The sequence below is a fragment of the Juglans regia genome, chromosome 15 (genome assembly GCF_001411555.2).
Source record: "Juglans regia cultivar Chandler chromosome 15, Walnut 2.0, whole genome shotgun sequence".
In the NCBI taxonomy this organism is placed as follows: Eukaryota; Viridiplantae; Streptophyta; class Magnoliopsida; order Fagales; family Juglandaceae; genus Juglans; species Juglans regia.
This window is the reverse complement of record NC_049915.1, coordinates 14,353,920-14,370,368: the sequence shown is the minus strand read 5'-3', so window position 1 is coordinate 14,370,368 and position 16,449 is coordinate 14,353,920. Positions and strand designations below refer to the sequence as shown.

The 16,449-nt window shown below is 34.2% G+C and overlaps 1 pseudogene; it reads right to left on the bottom strand.

The window, feature by feature from the left end:
- Positions 1 to 246: 246 nt before the first annotated feature.
- Positions 247 to 3,922, bottom strand: LOC118344693 (annotated as a pseudogene).
- Between the last annotated feature and the right edge of the window lie 12,527 nt (positions 3,923 to 16,449).

The following is a 16,449-nucleotide window of genomic DNA, read 5'->3' as shown; positions in this document are numbered from 1 at the left end:
AAACTCTTCCTTAGAATGTGCTTATCATGAAAAGCCTTAGTTTTCTTCTTGTAAAGTTTGGCATTATCGTAGGCATTGTGTCTCAACTCTTCCAATTCATTCAACTCCAATTTCCTTAAAACACCAGAATTGTAAGTAGAAAAGTTAAAGTGTTTGACAACCCAATAAGCCTTATGTTCTAGCTCAATATGGAGATGATATGCTTTACCGTAAACCAAACGATAGGGAGACATGCCTAGGACAGTTTTAAGCTATCCTATAAGCCCATAAAGTGTCTGAAAGCCTCAAAGACCAATCTTTCCTACTTGGGTTGATTGTTTTTTCAAGAATGGCTTTGATTTCGCGATTGGCCAACTCAGCTTGGCCATTGGTTTGAGGATGATAAGGAGTTGAAATTTTATGATGGACCCTATATTTTTTCATTAACGCCGCAAATGGATTATTGCAAAAGTGGGAACCTCCATCACTAATTAAAACCCTTGGTATCCCAAACCGAGTGAAAATGTTGTCTTTAAAAAATTTCAACACCACCAGATGGTCATTGGTCCTACATGGTATTGCCTCGACGCATTTAGAAACATAATCCACAGCAACAAGAATGTAAAGATAACCAAAAGAAGACGGAAAAAGACCCATAAAATCAACCCCCTAACAATAAAAAATTTTTAGTGCTAAAATGGGTTGTAAGGGCATCATGTTTCTACGAGTGATTCCACCTAACTTTTGGCATGGTTCACATAATTTACAAAAATTATAAGCATCCTTGAACATGTGAGGCCAATAATAACCACATTGCAAGATTTTAGCCACTGTTTTCTTAGTTGAAACGTGGCCTCCACACGCACTAGCATGGCAAAAATTTAATATGTGTGGAATGTCACAGTTAGGCACACACCTCCTCAAAATTTGATCAGAACAAGATTTGAACAATAGGGATCATCATAAAAGAAAGATCTGACCTCCAATTTAAACTTTTTGATGTCTTGAGAGCTCCAATGTGATGGAGTGTGTCCTGTTATCAAGAAATTTACAATATCAACAAACGAAGGCAAAGAATCAACAGCTAAAAGTTGTTCATCAGGAAAGAAATTTGAAATAGGAGTGGAAGGTTCAGAATTTTCAACAAAGAGTCGAGATAAGTGGTCGGCAACCACATTTTCCACTACCTTCTTATCCTTGATGCTGATATTAATTTTCGCAATAGCAAAATCCATCTAATTAGTCGAGATTTGACATCTTTCTTTGTGAGCAAGTATTTAAGAGCTGTATGGTTAGTGAATATAACAATTGGAGAGCCTAAAATGTAAGCTCTAAATTTATCCAAAGCAAAAACAACTGCTAGCAACTCCTTTTCAGTGGTGGAGTATTTTTTCTGAGCTGCATCAAGTGTTTTGCTTGCATAGTAAATCACAAATGGAAGCTTACCCCTTCGCTAACCAAGGACATCACCTATGACAAAATCACTGGCATCACACATGATCTCAAATGGCAATGACCAGTCAGGTGGTTAAATTATAGGTGTAGTGACCAACATAGATTTGAGTTGCTCAAAAGCAACTTGACATGCATCAGTCCAATTAAAAACATAATCCTTAGCTAACAACTCACACAAAGGTCTCGATATGGAGCTAAAGTTTTTTATGAAACGCCTATAGAACCCGGCATGTCCTAAAAATGATCTAATATCCTTGACAGATTTTGGAATAGGTAATGTCGATATTAGATCAATTTTGGGTTTGTCAACTTCAATGCCTCAGGTTGAAATGATATGACCAAGAACAATACCTTGTCGCATCATAAAATGACATTTTTCCCAATTTAAGAGCAGATTTTTCTCTTCACATCGAGCTAAGACAACAGTGAGGTTAGTAAGACATGCATCAAACGAATCACCATAGACTAAAAAATCATCCATAAACACCTCCAAGATATGCTCAACCATGTCACTAAAAATACTTAACATGCATCGCTGAAATGTGGTGGGTGCATTGCAAAGTCCAAATGGCATTTTCCTAAATGCAAAAGTTCCAAACGGATAAGTGAAATTAGTTTTTTCTTAGTCTCTAGGGGCTATTTCAATTTGATAATATCTCGAAAAACCATCAAGAAAACAATAAAAACTATGGCCCACAACTCTTTCCAAAGTTTGGTATAAAAATGGTAATGGAAAATGGTCCTTTTGTGTGACAGCATTCAGTTTTCTAAAATCAATGCACATGCGCCATCCAGTGGTGGTCCTTGTGCGGACTAACTCATCTTTTTCATTTTTCACAATTGTAATCCCAGATTTCTTAGGAACTACTTGAGTAGGACTTATCCATTAAATATCTGAGATGTGATAGATGATACCTACATCTAAGAGTTTCAAGACTTCATTTTTAACCATCTCCTTCATAGTAGGATTCAACCTCCTTTGCATCTCTCGAGTTGGTAATGAATTTTCCTCCAGGAAAATTTGATGTGTGCAAATGGTGGGGCTGATTCCTTTGATGTCAGTAACCGACCATCCAAGTGCTCCTTTATGTTGCTTGAGGACCCGTAGGAGTTGCTCCTCTTGCTTAACTATTAAAGAAGATGAGATAATACATGGAAAAATGTTAGTTGGCCCAAGGAAAACATATTTCAGCGATTTAGGTAGTGGTTTCAAAACCGGAGATGGAGGGACTTCATCTGATGGTTGCTGGTTTATGGGTTGGAGTGGCAAGTCTTCAAATTTCAGTCGCCACAATGAGTCAATTTTGTTACCTGCATCAGAATTTACTGCATTCGTATCTAACAACTCAATATTTTCTAAGGTTCCAGGTAAAACATGTTCCATTTGACTCTCTTGCTCTGATAAAAAAAATTCTTTAGCAAGTAAAGATTCCAAACAATTCACTTCTTGGAGTTCTTTCAAATCTTGTGGCTGCCTACAAGTCTTGAACACATTTAACTCCAATGTCATATTTCCAAACGTCAATTTAAGGATGCCACTTCGACAATTTATCAAAGCGTTGGAAGCGGTAAAAAATGGCCTCCCTAAAATGACGGGTGCTTGAAAAACAGAATGAAGAGTTAATTGAACATCCAATACCAAAAAATCAACGGGATAATAAAATTTATCTACTTGCACCAACATATCTTTTACTACTCCCCTAGGCTTTTTAATTGAAAGGTTGGTCAATTGTAAGATGATAGAAGTTAGTTTCAACTCTCCTAAACCAAGTTGTTCATAGTTATTGTAAGAAAGCAAATTAACAATAGAATCTAAGTCTAGTAGTGCTTGGCCTATTTTGGAGCTTCCTATAACACACGCTATTGTTGGAGAACCTGGATCTTTATACTTAGGAGGAGTATTGGATTGGATAATGGCGCTAACTTATTCCGTGAGAAATGCCTTCTTTTGCACATTAAGTTTTCTTTTAACCATATACAAATCCTTCAAAAATTTGGCATAAGTTGGGATTTGCTCAATGGCATCAAGAAGAGGAATGTTAATGGACACTTGTCTAAAAATGTCTAAAATCTCAGCATGATGTTTATTTTTATGTAAATGAACCAATCTTTGAGGAAAGGGTGCCGAAGCAATTACCTTTGGTTCCAAAGAAACATCAACGTCAGAATTTTTACCTTGTGCATTGGAATTGAAACTTTCACATTTCTTGCCAGCTTCATTACTCAATGTATCAACCTCCTTACCACTACGGAAAGTTATTACGGCCTTGCAAGTCTTGACAATTGCTTCAGAAGATGATGAAGACTCTATGGCAGCAATTTGGACTTGAGGATTTGGTTGGGATTGAGATGGAAATTTTCTTTTCTCTTGTGCATTCACAGTGGTGTTCAGCTTGGTTAAATTATTCCTTATGTCATTGATGGCTTGAGAAGTTTGGTTATTTATGGTGATTTGACTTTGCATGAACTGCTTAAGGGTGGTGACCATTTGCTGAAATGGTTCATCTATGGATTTTCTAGGTGTTGGAACTAGTGCATTTTGCTAGGTGTGAACTGAATATTGAGGTGCACTAGCTCCCGGATGTGCTGAACTCGTGGGATGATCATTTCTCCAACTGAAGTTAGGGCGGTTTCGCAAACCTGCATTATAAGTGTTAGAATATGGTGCAGAAAAAGGTTTAGAAATCATGTTAACAGGGTGAGAAGCATCAAACAAAACTTCCTTAAAAGCTGGAATAGGGTGACTTTGCATGGAAAGTGATAAGCTTTTAATTTCGACTACCAAGCGTAGAAGTTGTCAAAGTAATACAAGGGTAAATCCCAAGATCGAATTCACAGGTACAATGAGAATTTAGTAAACATTTCATATCCGCAAGACAACATATTATCGTTTGTGGTGACAGGAAATTTTGAAATGATAAGAAAACAGTAAACTAAATGATCTAACAATGAATCAAAAAAAAAAATTTGAGAAATAAATTTCAAAAGTTAACCTCTACCTATATCAACACTAAAATGGGGCTATTTACTAAGGGAGTGTGGAATGAATTAAGAGTGAAATTGTTGGGATGTTCAACCACGAATAAAGCTGAAAATAAAAGTGAATCTTTTTTTCTAAAATTACTAAGAATCAAGACATTTAAAGGAAATGTAAAGAAGTCGACTTAAACTTGTAAGAAGCAATAAAACAAACGCTTGGGATGTAATTTTCGCCCACTGATGTGGTGATGGATTTAGTTCTCTTTTCATCTTCTCTCAACCATTGTCTCATTCCTAGAAATCATGGTCGGATAATATAGCAATGAACCACAATTTTTAATCTAATAAAACTACTTGACAAATTATATGACAACTATAAAATAGTGAAAGAAAACCATCAAAGTCTTGTTACTTGTTAAAGAATCAATTGTGCCTTTACGTCTACAACTGAGCTAAACCAAGAACAAAGAATTCCAATCCTTTCTAGATGCAAATCGAAATATAATCCATCAAGTTAATCATCAAAAGCACTAAATATCAAAGAAAATCCAACCCCAATCAATTATGGGTTACTCATTGAATCCTAAGCTAGAAAACTAGCCTATCATCTCTAGATTAATAAAATGTCCAAAAAGATTAAATTCAAACATCTTTAACTACTGCACTAAACGAAAATTGCAGAAAAAGAAAAATACAGTAACCCAAAATTCGCTGAAGCCAAAAGACGAAGAAGAAAAACCAGACGAAGAAAAAAATTCGAAGAAAAAAAACGAGAATGACGGCGTACGGCCAAAAATATTTCTTTTTATACTCTCTCCCTCTCTAGGTTTTGCCCAGCCCCTTCTTGCATTTCAGCCCCCTTTGCGTTTCCACGTGCATGAGTCTGTGTCCTTTTTGTGCGTTTTGCTTCTCAACCTAGCATCAGGTTCTGCGTTTCACGTCTCAGCCCAACACCAGTTCAACTCCAGCCCAACACAGATTCCGCGTTTTACGTCTCAACCCAGCGTTTCGCGTGAGTGAGTCTGCATTTCACCTCTCCACTTATGCGTCTTGCCCCTTTGTTTCCCTCTGCAGTGCGCTCGTTTTGTTGCGCGTTTCATCTGCTGGTCTGCCCGCGTGAGTGCCCCGCACCATTTCCTCTCCAGCCCAGCGTTCGCGTGAGTGCCCGCGTGAGTGCGTGAATGAGTGAGTGAATGTGTTGCTGCACCATTTCACCTCCAACCCCTGATTCAGCGTGCGTGAGTGTGTTGCTGCATGGCCTGAGGCCAGCTGCTGCTTTCCTCATTTTCTTTTTTTTTGTGTGTTTCAAATCCCTAGCCCGTTAGTATTTGGGTGCTGCACGTTCAATTGGTGGGACTCTTCCAAAAATACCCTACATAAAATTTGGACTAAGTATTCACAATGGAAATGGTAAAATTGAGATATTAATTCTGATGGAGTTTAACAGCTGCATAAATCTTTTTTTAAGAGCAAAATATCATGATCTAACATTGAGTCAAGTACTAAAAATTACTATATAATTAAGTGCTTAATTCATTTTTTGGTAAACAAATCATTCACTTTAACAGCTTAATCATGTAGTTTTTAACACTTTATCAGAAAGCATCCTCACAAATGGTACATTTTTGTTGTTTTGGAATACCCTGAATTTCATGCACTTTTTTTAACCCAATTGCCTCCAATTTTTTCGACAATAAGGCAAATTTGACTTGCAAATCGTCCTCCCCATTCAAAACATACTTACCTCCCCCACTCAAGGTCCTCCAAGGTTCAGTTCGATTATAAACACAAGTAGTGTCCCATGATTGAGCGTTTTCAGCCAAGTAATCGAAATAAGCAAAAGCATCTCTCGGTCGCTTGTTAAAAAACTTCCAATTACACATGGTTTAGAAAAATTGTCGCATCTTAGGCATCAAAGCTTCATAAAAAACACTAATGATGCGCCAATCCTCGTAATCATGGTGTGGACAAGCATTTAAAAGATCTTTGAACATTTCCCAACTTTGGTAAAATGTTTCACTTTCCTTTTGAGCAAAATTCAGGATTTTTCTCTTTAAAGCATTGGCTCGATGCATTGGGAAAAACGTTTTCTAAAATTCAGCTTGCATTTCTTGCCATGTTCCAATTGATCTTGGCCTTAATGCATTTAACCATGTTTTTGCTTTATCTTTCAAGTAAAATGGAAACTTCTCCTTAGTGCAGGTTTGACCAATGAATGCAGAACAAACTTCTTCAAACTCTTTGATATGAATGTAAGGGTTCACAGATTCCATGTCACGAAAATGTGGAATCAATGGGATCATTCCAGGTTTAAAACTAAAGTTGTTTGCATTCACAAGTTGGATTATGCATGAGGGTGTGTTAGTTCCGACAGGTTGTAAATAATCTCTAAATGTCCTGTCCTGATTTACCATGTCCTTATCATGATGCTCATTTTCAGCCATGTCGCTATGAGTGTCAGATGATGATTCAAGAGAAAGGGATATAGAGTTAAAGGATGCTAGTGATTCTGTCCTAACCAACCGAGATATTTGGTCTCTAGTCCAACCAGTCATACAAACAAGAGCAGAAAAACAGAAGCAAAAAAATAAAAACAAAAAAGAAAATCAAAGAAGATAAAAGAAAATAAAAAAAATTAGATATCACCCAAACTGTGAAGAGGTTCACAACATTAACCAAAAAAAATGCTTCTTAAAATGCCAATTGTCCCCGACAACGGCGTCAAAAACTTAATCAGCTTATAATTTTGACTTCCAAACGTAGAAGCTGTCAAAGTAATACAATGGTAAATCCTAAGATCAAATTCACAGGGACAACGAGAATTAAGCAAGCATTTCATATTCGCAAGAAAACATATTACTGTTTATGGTAACAAGAAATTTCAAAAGGATAAGAAAGCATTAAACTAAAAGATTTAGCAATGAACAAAAAAAAAATGAGAAATAAATTTCAAAGGCTGACCATTAACTATATCGACACCAAAATGGGGGCTATTTACTAAGGAAATGTGGACTAAATTAAGAGTAAAATTATTGGCTGTTTTGGAAGTTCAAGCACAAGTAAAACTGAAAATAAAAGTGAATCTATGTTTCTAAAATTACAATGAACAAAGAGATTTAGAGGAAATGCATAGAAATTGAATTAAACTTGTAAGAAATAATAAAACAAACACTTGGGATGCAATTTTCGCCCACTGATTTGGTGATGGATTTACTTCTCTTTTCATCTTCTCTCAACCATTCTCTCATTCCTAGAAATCATGGTCGGATAATATAGCAATGAACTTTTTTTAGCCTAATACAACTACTTGACAGATTATATAACAACTGTAAAATTGTGAAAGAAAACCATCAAAGTCTGGTTACTTGTTCAAGAATCAATTGTGCCTTTACGTCTACAACTGAGCTAAACCAAGAAAAAAGAACTTCAATTCTTTCTAGATGCAAATTGAAATATAATCCAACAAGTTAATCATCAAAATCATAAAACATTAAAGAAAATCCAACCTCAAACAGTCATGGGTTACTCCTTGAATCCCAAGCTAAAAATTTAGCCTATCATCTCTAGATTAGCAAAATGTCCAAAAAGATTCAATCCCAATATCTCCGGTAACTCTCTAAAAGAAAACTGCCAAACAAAATGCTGGAGAAAAAGATATCTGAAGCTGCAAAAATGTTCCAGACGACCAACGCTCCAGACAAAAAATCGCTCCTGACAAAAAAATCACTCATCTTCTGCACTTGAGGCCCCCTGCCATTTCTGTGCTTTTGCCGTGCATGAATCTGCCCAGCACTCGCTGGTAAGTGGCCTCGTCTGTTCTGCGTGATTCCCCTCTCTCCTTGCACGTCTCAACTCCTTTTTGTGCCTTACTTTCCCTCCTTCATGACTTAGCACACTTCATCTTCCAATAATGCTCTCTGCTCTCATCCTTTCCAAAAATGCCCTGCACATATAATTATGATATGAATGTTTAATTATTTTACAGGCAAATGTGAAACTTTTGTGTGAAAATTATTGGCATCAATTGACTTAGAGTCTGATACTAAAATTTGATGTGTAATTAAGTTGCTTAACTCTTATTTGATGAAACATATCATTCGCTTAAACAACTTAATTATGCATTTCCAATACTTTATCAAGGATCGGGATGACCTGGCTGCTCGAGTGGAGGCCTTTAACAAGGAATGAGATGAACTGGTCACTCGGGTGGAGCTCGCTTTGAAGGAGCGAGATGACTTGGCTACCAGCTATAATCGGGCGAAGGCAGAGCTTGAAGAAGTAAAGATGACCAAGTCTGACTAAGCCTCTCTCACCTGGCTTCCCTCGAAGATGAGCGGTGAGAACTAACCATAAAGTTTGGTGTAGCAGAAGGTGTGAAAGCTAAGGCTGAGAAAACTCTGATTTGAGAGCCATCTCCAAAATAGTGACCATGAATATCTTCAACTTAGTGGAGTTGTTGATTCTGCCAAAAAGAAAATCTCTATTTTAGAGAAAAATGTGTCTGAGCTGACTTTTGATTTGGAGAATTCTCAACAAGACCTCAATCGAGTTCTTCCCCAACTGGCAGCGGCTCCCAAAGTTCGATCGCGAGCTTGAGGTATAGGTTTTAAACTTGGTATAAAACAGCTTCGTGAGCTCTTCCTTCGCGAACCAGAGACAAACCTGCACACTTTGGACTGGAAATCTATTCATGCCAGTGAGGTTGCTCTTCATGTTTGTGACACCTTTGGTCGAACTGAGATGCTAGATGCTTTCCCTCGGTCATCCGAAGACTTGTGTATTTTAAAGGCTTTGTACCCCGTAAGGGAATACTTTAAATTTTTCTGATGCTTTGCATGTAATGACATTGTGTTGTTATTTTTTTTTAAAACTTTGTAACCCGTAAGGGAACAACTTAACTTTTTTGATGCCTTGCACGCCATGAAATTTTGTTTATCGGATATTAAGCACCTTTTGCCATGTCTTTGTAATTAGCGCAAAGATACGTTGTTCGTATCTTAACTTTTAACGGCCTTAGCATGAGAGTTTTTCGACCACGTTAAGTTTTGCCGAGAAAGTGTTAACGGGAGATCCCTCCACCATTTTACCTTTAAGTTTGAGGTTACTGGGAGAGTTCTTCGACCACGTCAACTTTTGGCGAGAAGGTGTTAACATGAAATCCCTCGACCGTTTTACCTTTAAGTTTGAGGTTAGTGGAAGAGTTTCTCGACCACGTCACCTTTTGGCAAGAAGGTGTTAACGGGAGATCATTCAATCGTTTTACCTTTAAGTATGAGGCTAGTGTGAGAGTTCCTCAACCACATCACCTTTCGCGAGAATGTGTTAATGGGAGATCACTCGACCGTTTTACCTTTAAGTTTGAGGTTAGTGGGAGAGTTCATCGACCGCGTCACCTTTTGCCGAGAAGGTGTTAACGGGAGATCCCTCGATCGTTTTACCTTTAAGTTTGAGGTTATTGGAAGAGTTCCTTGACCACATCACCTTCTGGCAAGAAGGTGTTAACGGGAGATCATTCGATCGGTTTACCTTTAAGTATGAGGCTAGTGGGAGAGTTCTTCGACTACATCACCTTTTGGCGAGAAGGTGTTAATGGGAGATCCCTCGACTGTTTTACCTTTAAGTATGAGGCTAGTGGGAGAGTTCCTCGACCACGTCACATTTGGCGAGAATGTGTTAATGGGAGATCCCTCGACCATTTTACCTTTAAGTTTGAGGTTAGTGGGAGAGTTCCTCGACCACGTCACCTTTTGGCAAGAAGGTGTTAACGAGAGATCACTCGACCGTTTTACCTTTAAGTATGAGGCTAGTGGGAAAGTTCCTAGACCAGATTACCTTTTGGTGAGAATGTGTTAACAGGAGATCCCTCGACCGTTTTACCTTTAAGTGTAAGGTTAGTGGGAGAGTTCCTCGACCACGTCACCTTTGGCGAGAATGTGTTAACGGGAGATCATTTGACCATTTTACCTTTAAGTTTGAGGCTTGTGGGAGAGTTCCTCGACCATGTCACTTTTGGCGAGAATGTATTAACGGGAGATCCCTCGACCGTTTTACTTTTAAGTGTGAGGCTAGTGGGAGATTTTCTCGACCACGTCACTTTTAGTGAGAAGGTGTTAACGGGAGATCTCTCGACCGTTTTACCTTTAAGTTTGAGGCTAGTGGGAGGGTTCCTCGAACACGTCACCTTTTAGCGAGAAGGTGTTAACGTGAGATTTTTCGATCGTTTTACCTTTAAGTATAAGGCTAGTGGGAGAATTTATTAACCACGTCGCCTTTTAGCGAGAATGTGTTAACGGGAAATCCCTTGACCGTTTTACCTTTAAGTGTGAGGCTAGTGGGAGAATTCCTCGACAACGTCACCTTTGGCGAGAAAGTATTAACGAGATATCCCTCGACCGTTTTACCCTTAAGTTGGAGGCTAGTGGGAGAGTTCTTCGACCACGTCACCTTTTGGCGAAAATGTGTTAATGAGAGATCTCTCGACCGTTTCACTTTAAGTATAAGGCTAGTAGGAGGGTTCCTCGATCACGTCACCTTTGGCGAGAAGGTCTTAACGGAAGATCCCTCGATCACTTTACCTTTAAGTGTAAAGCTAGTGGGAGAGTTCATCGACCACATAATATTATCTAGTAGATCTATTTTACAATAAAAGTAATTTTATAATTAGACGATCCATATCAAGCCACGTCAATTTCCAAGATTATTTTTGCCACACCAATTTATGGAATTACTTTTATTTAATCCCTTTGTGAGTAAAGTATTTCTCTTACTTTTAAGTTTTGTAATTCAATAATGCTATAAATCACACCATTATCCACACTTTAATGTGATAATGCTCAATAACCTTTGTACTTTGATCTTTTAAATCAAGTACTCTATATATTTAATTATGTCGCATCTCTCTCTCTCTCTCTCTCTCTCTCTCTTTCGACCATCTAATTTAAATAAAAAGTAGTAAGAAAGATTAAGGGTCGTTTGGATACAAAAAATATTTCATCTTATTATTATAATTTTTTTTAAATTCTCACACAAAATATAATAAACAATTCAACTTTTTTAAATCTCAAAATAATAATAATATTATAAAGTAATATTCTAATAATATTTTATTCAATTTTTACTTTTATTTCAACTTATCTCGTCTCAACTCAGTATCCAAACTGTACCGGTCTCATTTGGATGTTGAGATGAGATGAAAAATCTGTGAATAATAGTGAAATAATTTGAATTAATATGTTTTATGAGATTTTGAAAAAAAAATATTGAATAAAAATATTATAAAGTTAAAATATTATTATAATATAATTTTTATTTTTGGATTTGAAAAGATTAAATTATTTTTTATTTTTTGTTTAAAAGTTTGAGAAAATTGTAATAATTAGATAATAATTAAATTAAAAAATTGAAATTAAAAAATATTTCTATTTTAGTAATGTTTGAATGTTGAAATGAGACGAGATCTCAACATCCATATGAGATGAGTTTGCAAAGACTTCTTTAAAAGAAAAACTTTATAAAATATCTTGATTTGAAGTAATACATTAAATTTAAAGTTTTTTGTTTCATATTGAGAGGCTCTTTAGTGTACTGTCGAGCTCATAACTTTTCTTATGAGAATCCAACCCCTTATAGCATTGACAATGGTCTAATCAAAATTAAAATTTGTTTAAAATTACATGTTTTGCCTAAAACTAAAGCCATTCAACATATAACCTAACATTGAATTATCTATATATTAGTCAAAATATTAATATAATATTATTTTTTAATAATAATATTTTTATTTTTTTTTATATTTTACAACTATAATAAAGATATGTTAATTAATAATTAGAGATAGCAATATTTTGAAATAAAATATGTATTTTGGCTATGAACAGTGTCTAGTCAAAGATGGAGAAAGGTTTGGATGGATTTACTATGGCTCATAAGTGGAGCTCTTAAATTTTAGCTACTCTAATACAGAGGATTTCACTAATATAAAGCCAAAATTTTTAGATGCATTGGCTTCAATGCCAGTGCTCTTTTATATATATATATATATATATATATATGATAAATGATAGTTACAGTTATGAGTATGCAAGAGTCACGCAATCACTTTGAAAAAAGTTAAATAAATACAGAACCTACATGAAAAGAAAATTAATTTTTTAATAATAGACCCTACTTTTTTTCAAAGTGACTACATAATATTTGCGCATCCCACGACTGAATATAACATTACTATACATATATATATATTTATATATATATATGGGCTCGTTTCTCTCATCTTACCAATGCTTCTCCTCTTCTCTCTTGGAAACGTATTCCTTCAAATAAATAAAATTAACCAAATCTTGGGAGTTGATACCACCGAAAGCATTGGGATGGCTGGGGATTAGAAGGTTGTTTGATGTAAATAGGGCACTCCTCACAAATGCCCATTACTAACTATTTTACCTAAAAAATTTAGGGATTATTGGTGTAAAAACCTCATAATAAAAACCCAATTGTAAAGCCCAGCCCACAAGGCTCAAGATCATGAAGTGACAAAAGGCTGAGAATGATATGGAACAGAGAAAAAATACTACACATTGGGTATATTCACCTTATTCTTTTCTTCCATCTATCTCCATAAATATTGAAACAAAGATAATGAGAGCATGAAAACTTGCATAAATTATTATGCATCGTAAACCTTTCTCAAGACCAGTGAACCTAGGTTTTAATGATGAACTACGTAAATTTCTGTATCTTGAACGATTTCTTAATTTTTGTTTTTTTTACATTTATTTATTGTTTAAACCATCAACAAGAACTCTAACACCGCATCACCGCATCACCGCATTGTTGGCATCCGATAGATGAAAAAATTATGAACAAAAAACAAACATCAAATTACCAAATTCTATTTTGAGTTCATTTAGGACATTACCTGCATAGCTCTCAATGCAAGGAAATTCGTGGTCAAATTGAGAGACAGACTCGAAATTTGAAATTTGTGAACTCCAAAGCCAATATGAATAAACTATGACTTACATTACTCAAAAATGTCCAACACAAAGCTTTTAACCTAAGTTGCACCATATATAGGTCCATAAGTAGCATTTCTTCCATTTTTTCTTCCACTTATTTGCTCCTATGGATGTATCATGTGTGACAAAGTTACCATGACGTGGTGGTCTATGTTCTAAAATGATGCACCATGAATTATGATGGTACATACTTAAATTATGCATAAAATAGAAATTACTACTCTATAGTTATTTTAATTTTCATTTAAATCACGGCTAGTTAGTTCAAATAAGCGTAACTAACGAGGAAGATAATTAAATAAACAATAAAATATGCATATTACTAGTTAATAATCACTTTATAATTATATTTTAATTATCTTTTTACATAATATCAAATGATTTAAAGGTTTTTTTCTAATGATTTAAAGGTTTATATATGAATCGTGTTTCTCATTTTAAAAAAAAAAAAAATGGATACACAACACCTGCAGTACTGATTATTAACTGTATTAGGATCAGATCTCGTTCGTTCATTTGGTGCCGTGATATTTCACTTATTCTAGATAATTTAGAATAGGAAAATGATAGAGCCACCGCTGGTGGCTCCCGTCGGGAGTCACCGCTGGCTCTATCATGTGTTTTTTTATATGTTTTTTTACAATTAATTTTATATAGATATTTTTAATAATTTTAAATATTAGAAAATAAATAAAAAATATTATAATATTATTAAAAAATGTTTCCTTAATTATGAAGTAAAAAAAAATTATTTTTTATTTTACTTCGTGATTAATGAAGTCTTTTTTAATAATTTTTTTTACTTCATGATTAAGGAAGTGTTTTTTAATAATATTATAAATTTATTTTATTTTTTTAAAATATTTAAAATTGTTAAAAACATCTATATAAAAATAATTGTAAAAAAAATACATAAAAAAACACATGCTAGAGCCAGCGGTGGCTCTAGCATCACTCTTTAGAATATTGCATAATAAAATGTAGAATAATGTTATTATGTCGTTTCATTTTGTCCATTTATTTTGGCTTCTCATGTATTTAATTTTTTTTAATATTTTTTTCTTTTACTTACTAATTAAGAAAGTGACTATTAGTGTATTGATATTTTTTTAAAAAAATGTTTAAAAATATTAAAAATATATGAATAAGAAAAATTAAAAAATGAAATTTTGCCTAGGGGCACGCCTAGCGCCCAACTGTCACTGTTGGGCGGCACCCCAACATAATCACTCTAAAATGTAATATAGTACTAAGTAAAATATAAAGAATAATATTAGATATAGTTTTAGATTATGCAAGTTTTACCTATATGAAAAAATCTATTTTTTGACGATAGATTCTACTTTTTTAGGTTATAAACTCTAAAATTGTATATATCATCATTACTCAATGATCAGATGTCTGCCATTGATTTAAATATCTCTCTCTCCCTCTCCATCCATGAATCTTGTAATATTCCTATACATGAATCTTTCACCTTGATGGCCTAATGAATAAGATAATTATCCTCCAAGGGCAAGTCATGGTACGTCATGTTGTCTCTTACATTCTTAAAAGATCAACAAAGCCAAATAACACATGATTCTCAGATCCTCGTGGGGGTGGCTCGCCGACCTTTGAAGGGTCAAGCTAGGACCAATTGTAGCACTGATCATTGATCATGATGATCAGATATATCTGACCATTAATTGGTTGTTTTTTTTTTTTCTTTTAAATTTTTTTTCTATAGTTTTTTATTTATAATTTTTTAGATTTTATGAATATATATCCGATAAGATTAGTTACCAATGTGATAGTATAATCAACTTGTATGAAAAAATACACTAAATACGTGTAAGACCTTTTAAATAATTATGTTTCAGTTGCTATATGGTATATAATTTATGTGCTACTTAAAACCTTTTAATATAATTTACTATTATAAAATATTATTCAGAAAACCCAAATCAGGCCTCGTTTGTTTCCAGAAGACATCTTATCTCATCTAATCATTACAACTTTTTCAACTTCCAATACAAAATAAAATATAAACAATTCAACTTTTTCAAATCTCAAAATAAAAATAATATTAAAAAATATATTATAATAATACTTTATTCAACTTTTTAACTTTAATATCAACTTATCTCATCTCATCTGTAAAAATAAACAAGCCCTATCGCTCAAATCTTAGGTTTCCACAGTGTAACTCTTTCTTTTAATTTCAAAATTAAAACTTTAAAAGTAAGATTTTCAAAATTATTGGAAGAATGAAATCTGAAAATTTATTTTTTCTTTCTTATTATAAGTAGTGCCACATGATCATGAATGCAACGAAACAGAAACAGAATGATCATAAAATGGTATAAAACATTAGATCCATTTCTAAAAGAAAAACTCCATAAAGCTCACAAAGAATAAAAAGGAATATATATAAATATATATATAATATCATATATAAGTCAACCCAACCCCTTCATGATCAGTGCAAGTATGCATGCATTGAATCATGCAATTATATTATAGTGAAATACTTTTCAAAGTTGCTGTTACAACAAACCTCAATATTGATGCAGACTTGCCGTGCCGTCACAGCCACTACGTACTGATCATGAGGTTAATTTCTTGATTTCATATCAGAACAGATGATCCTATAATTAAGTGATCATTTATTAAACCTAGCTGTCCTGCAATTTTGAGCTTAATTGGGTTTTCATACATAGAAAACTGAATATATATATATATATATATATATATATATATATAAATCCCTGATCAATATCTTGCATATATAGAGATCATGATCAGTAAATTAATTGAGCTTTTTGATCTAGCTAACTTGGTGTAAAGATAAACAAAATTATGATTCTGGTTAACACCAGAAAGAAAAAAAAAATACCACTCATCAAACATATATATATATATATATATATTACACATGATGTTCAAATATGTATACTCAAATATGTTTTTCTTAATCAGTTTAATTCTGGGTATCTAAAGAAGCATGAAATTATCTTACAAATGATACGTGAAAGAT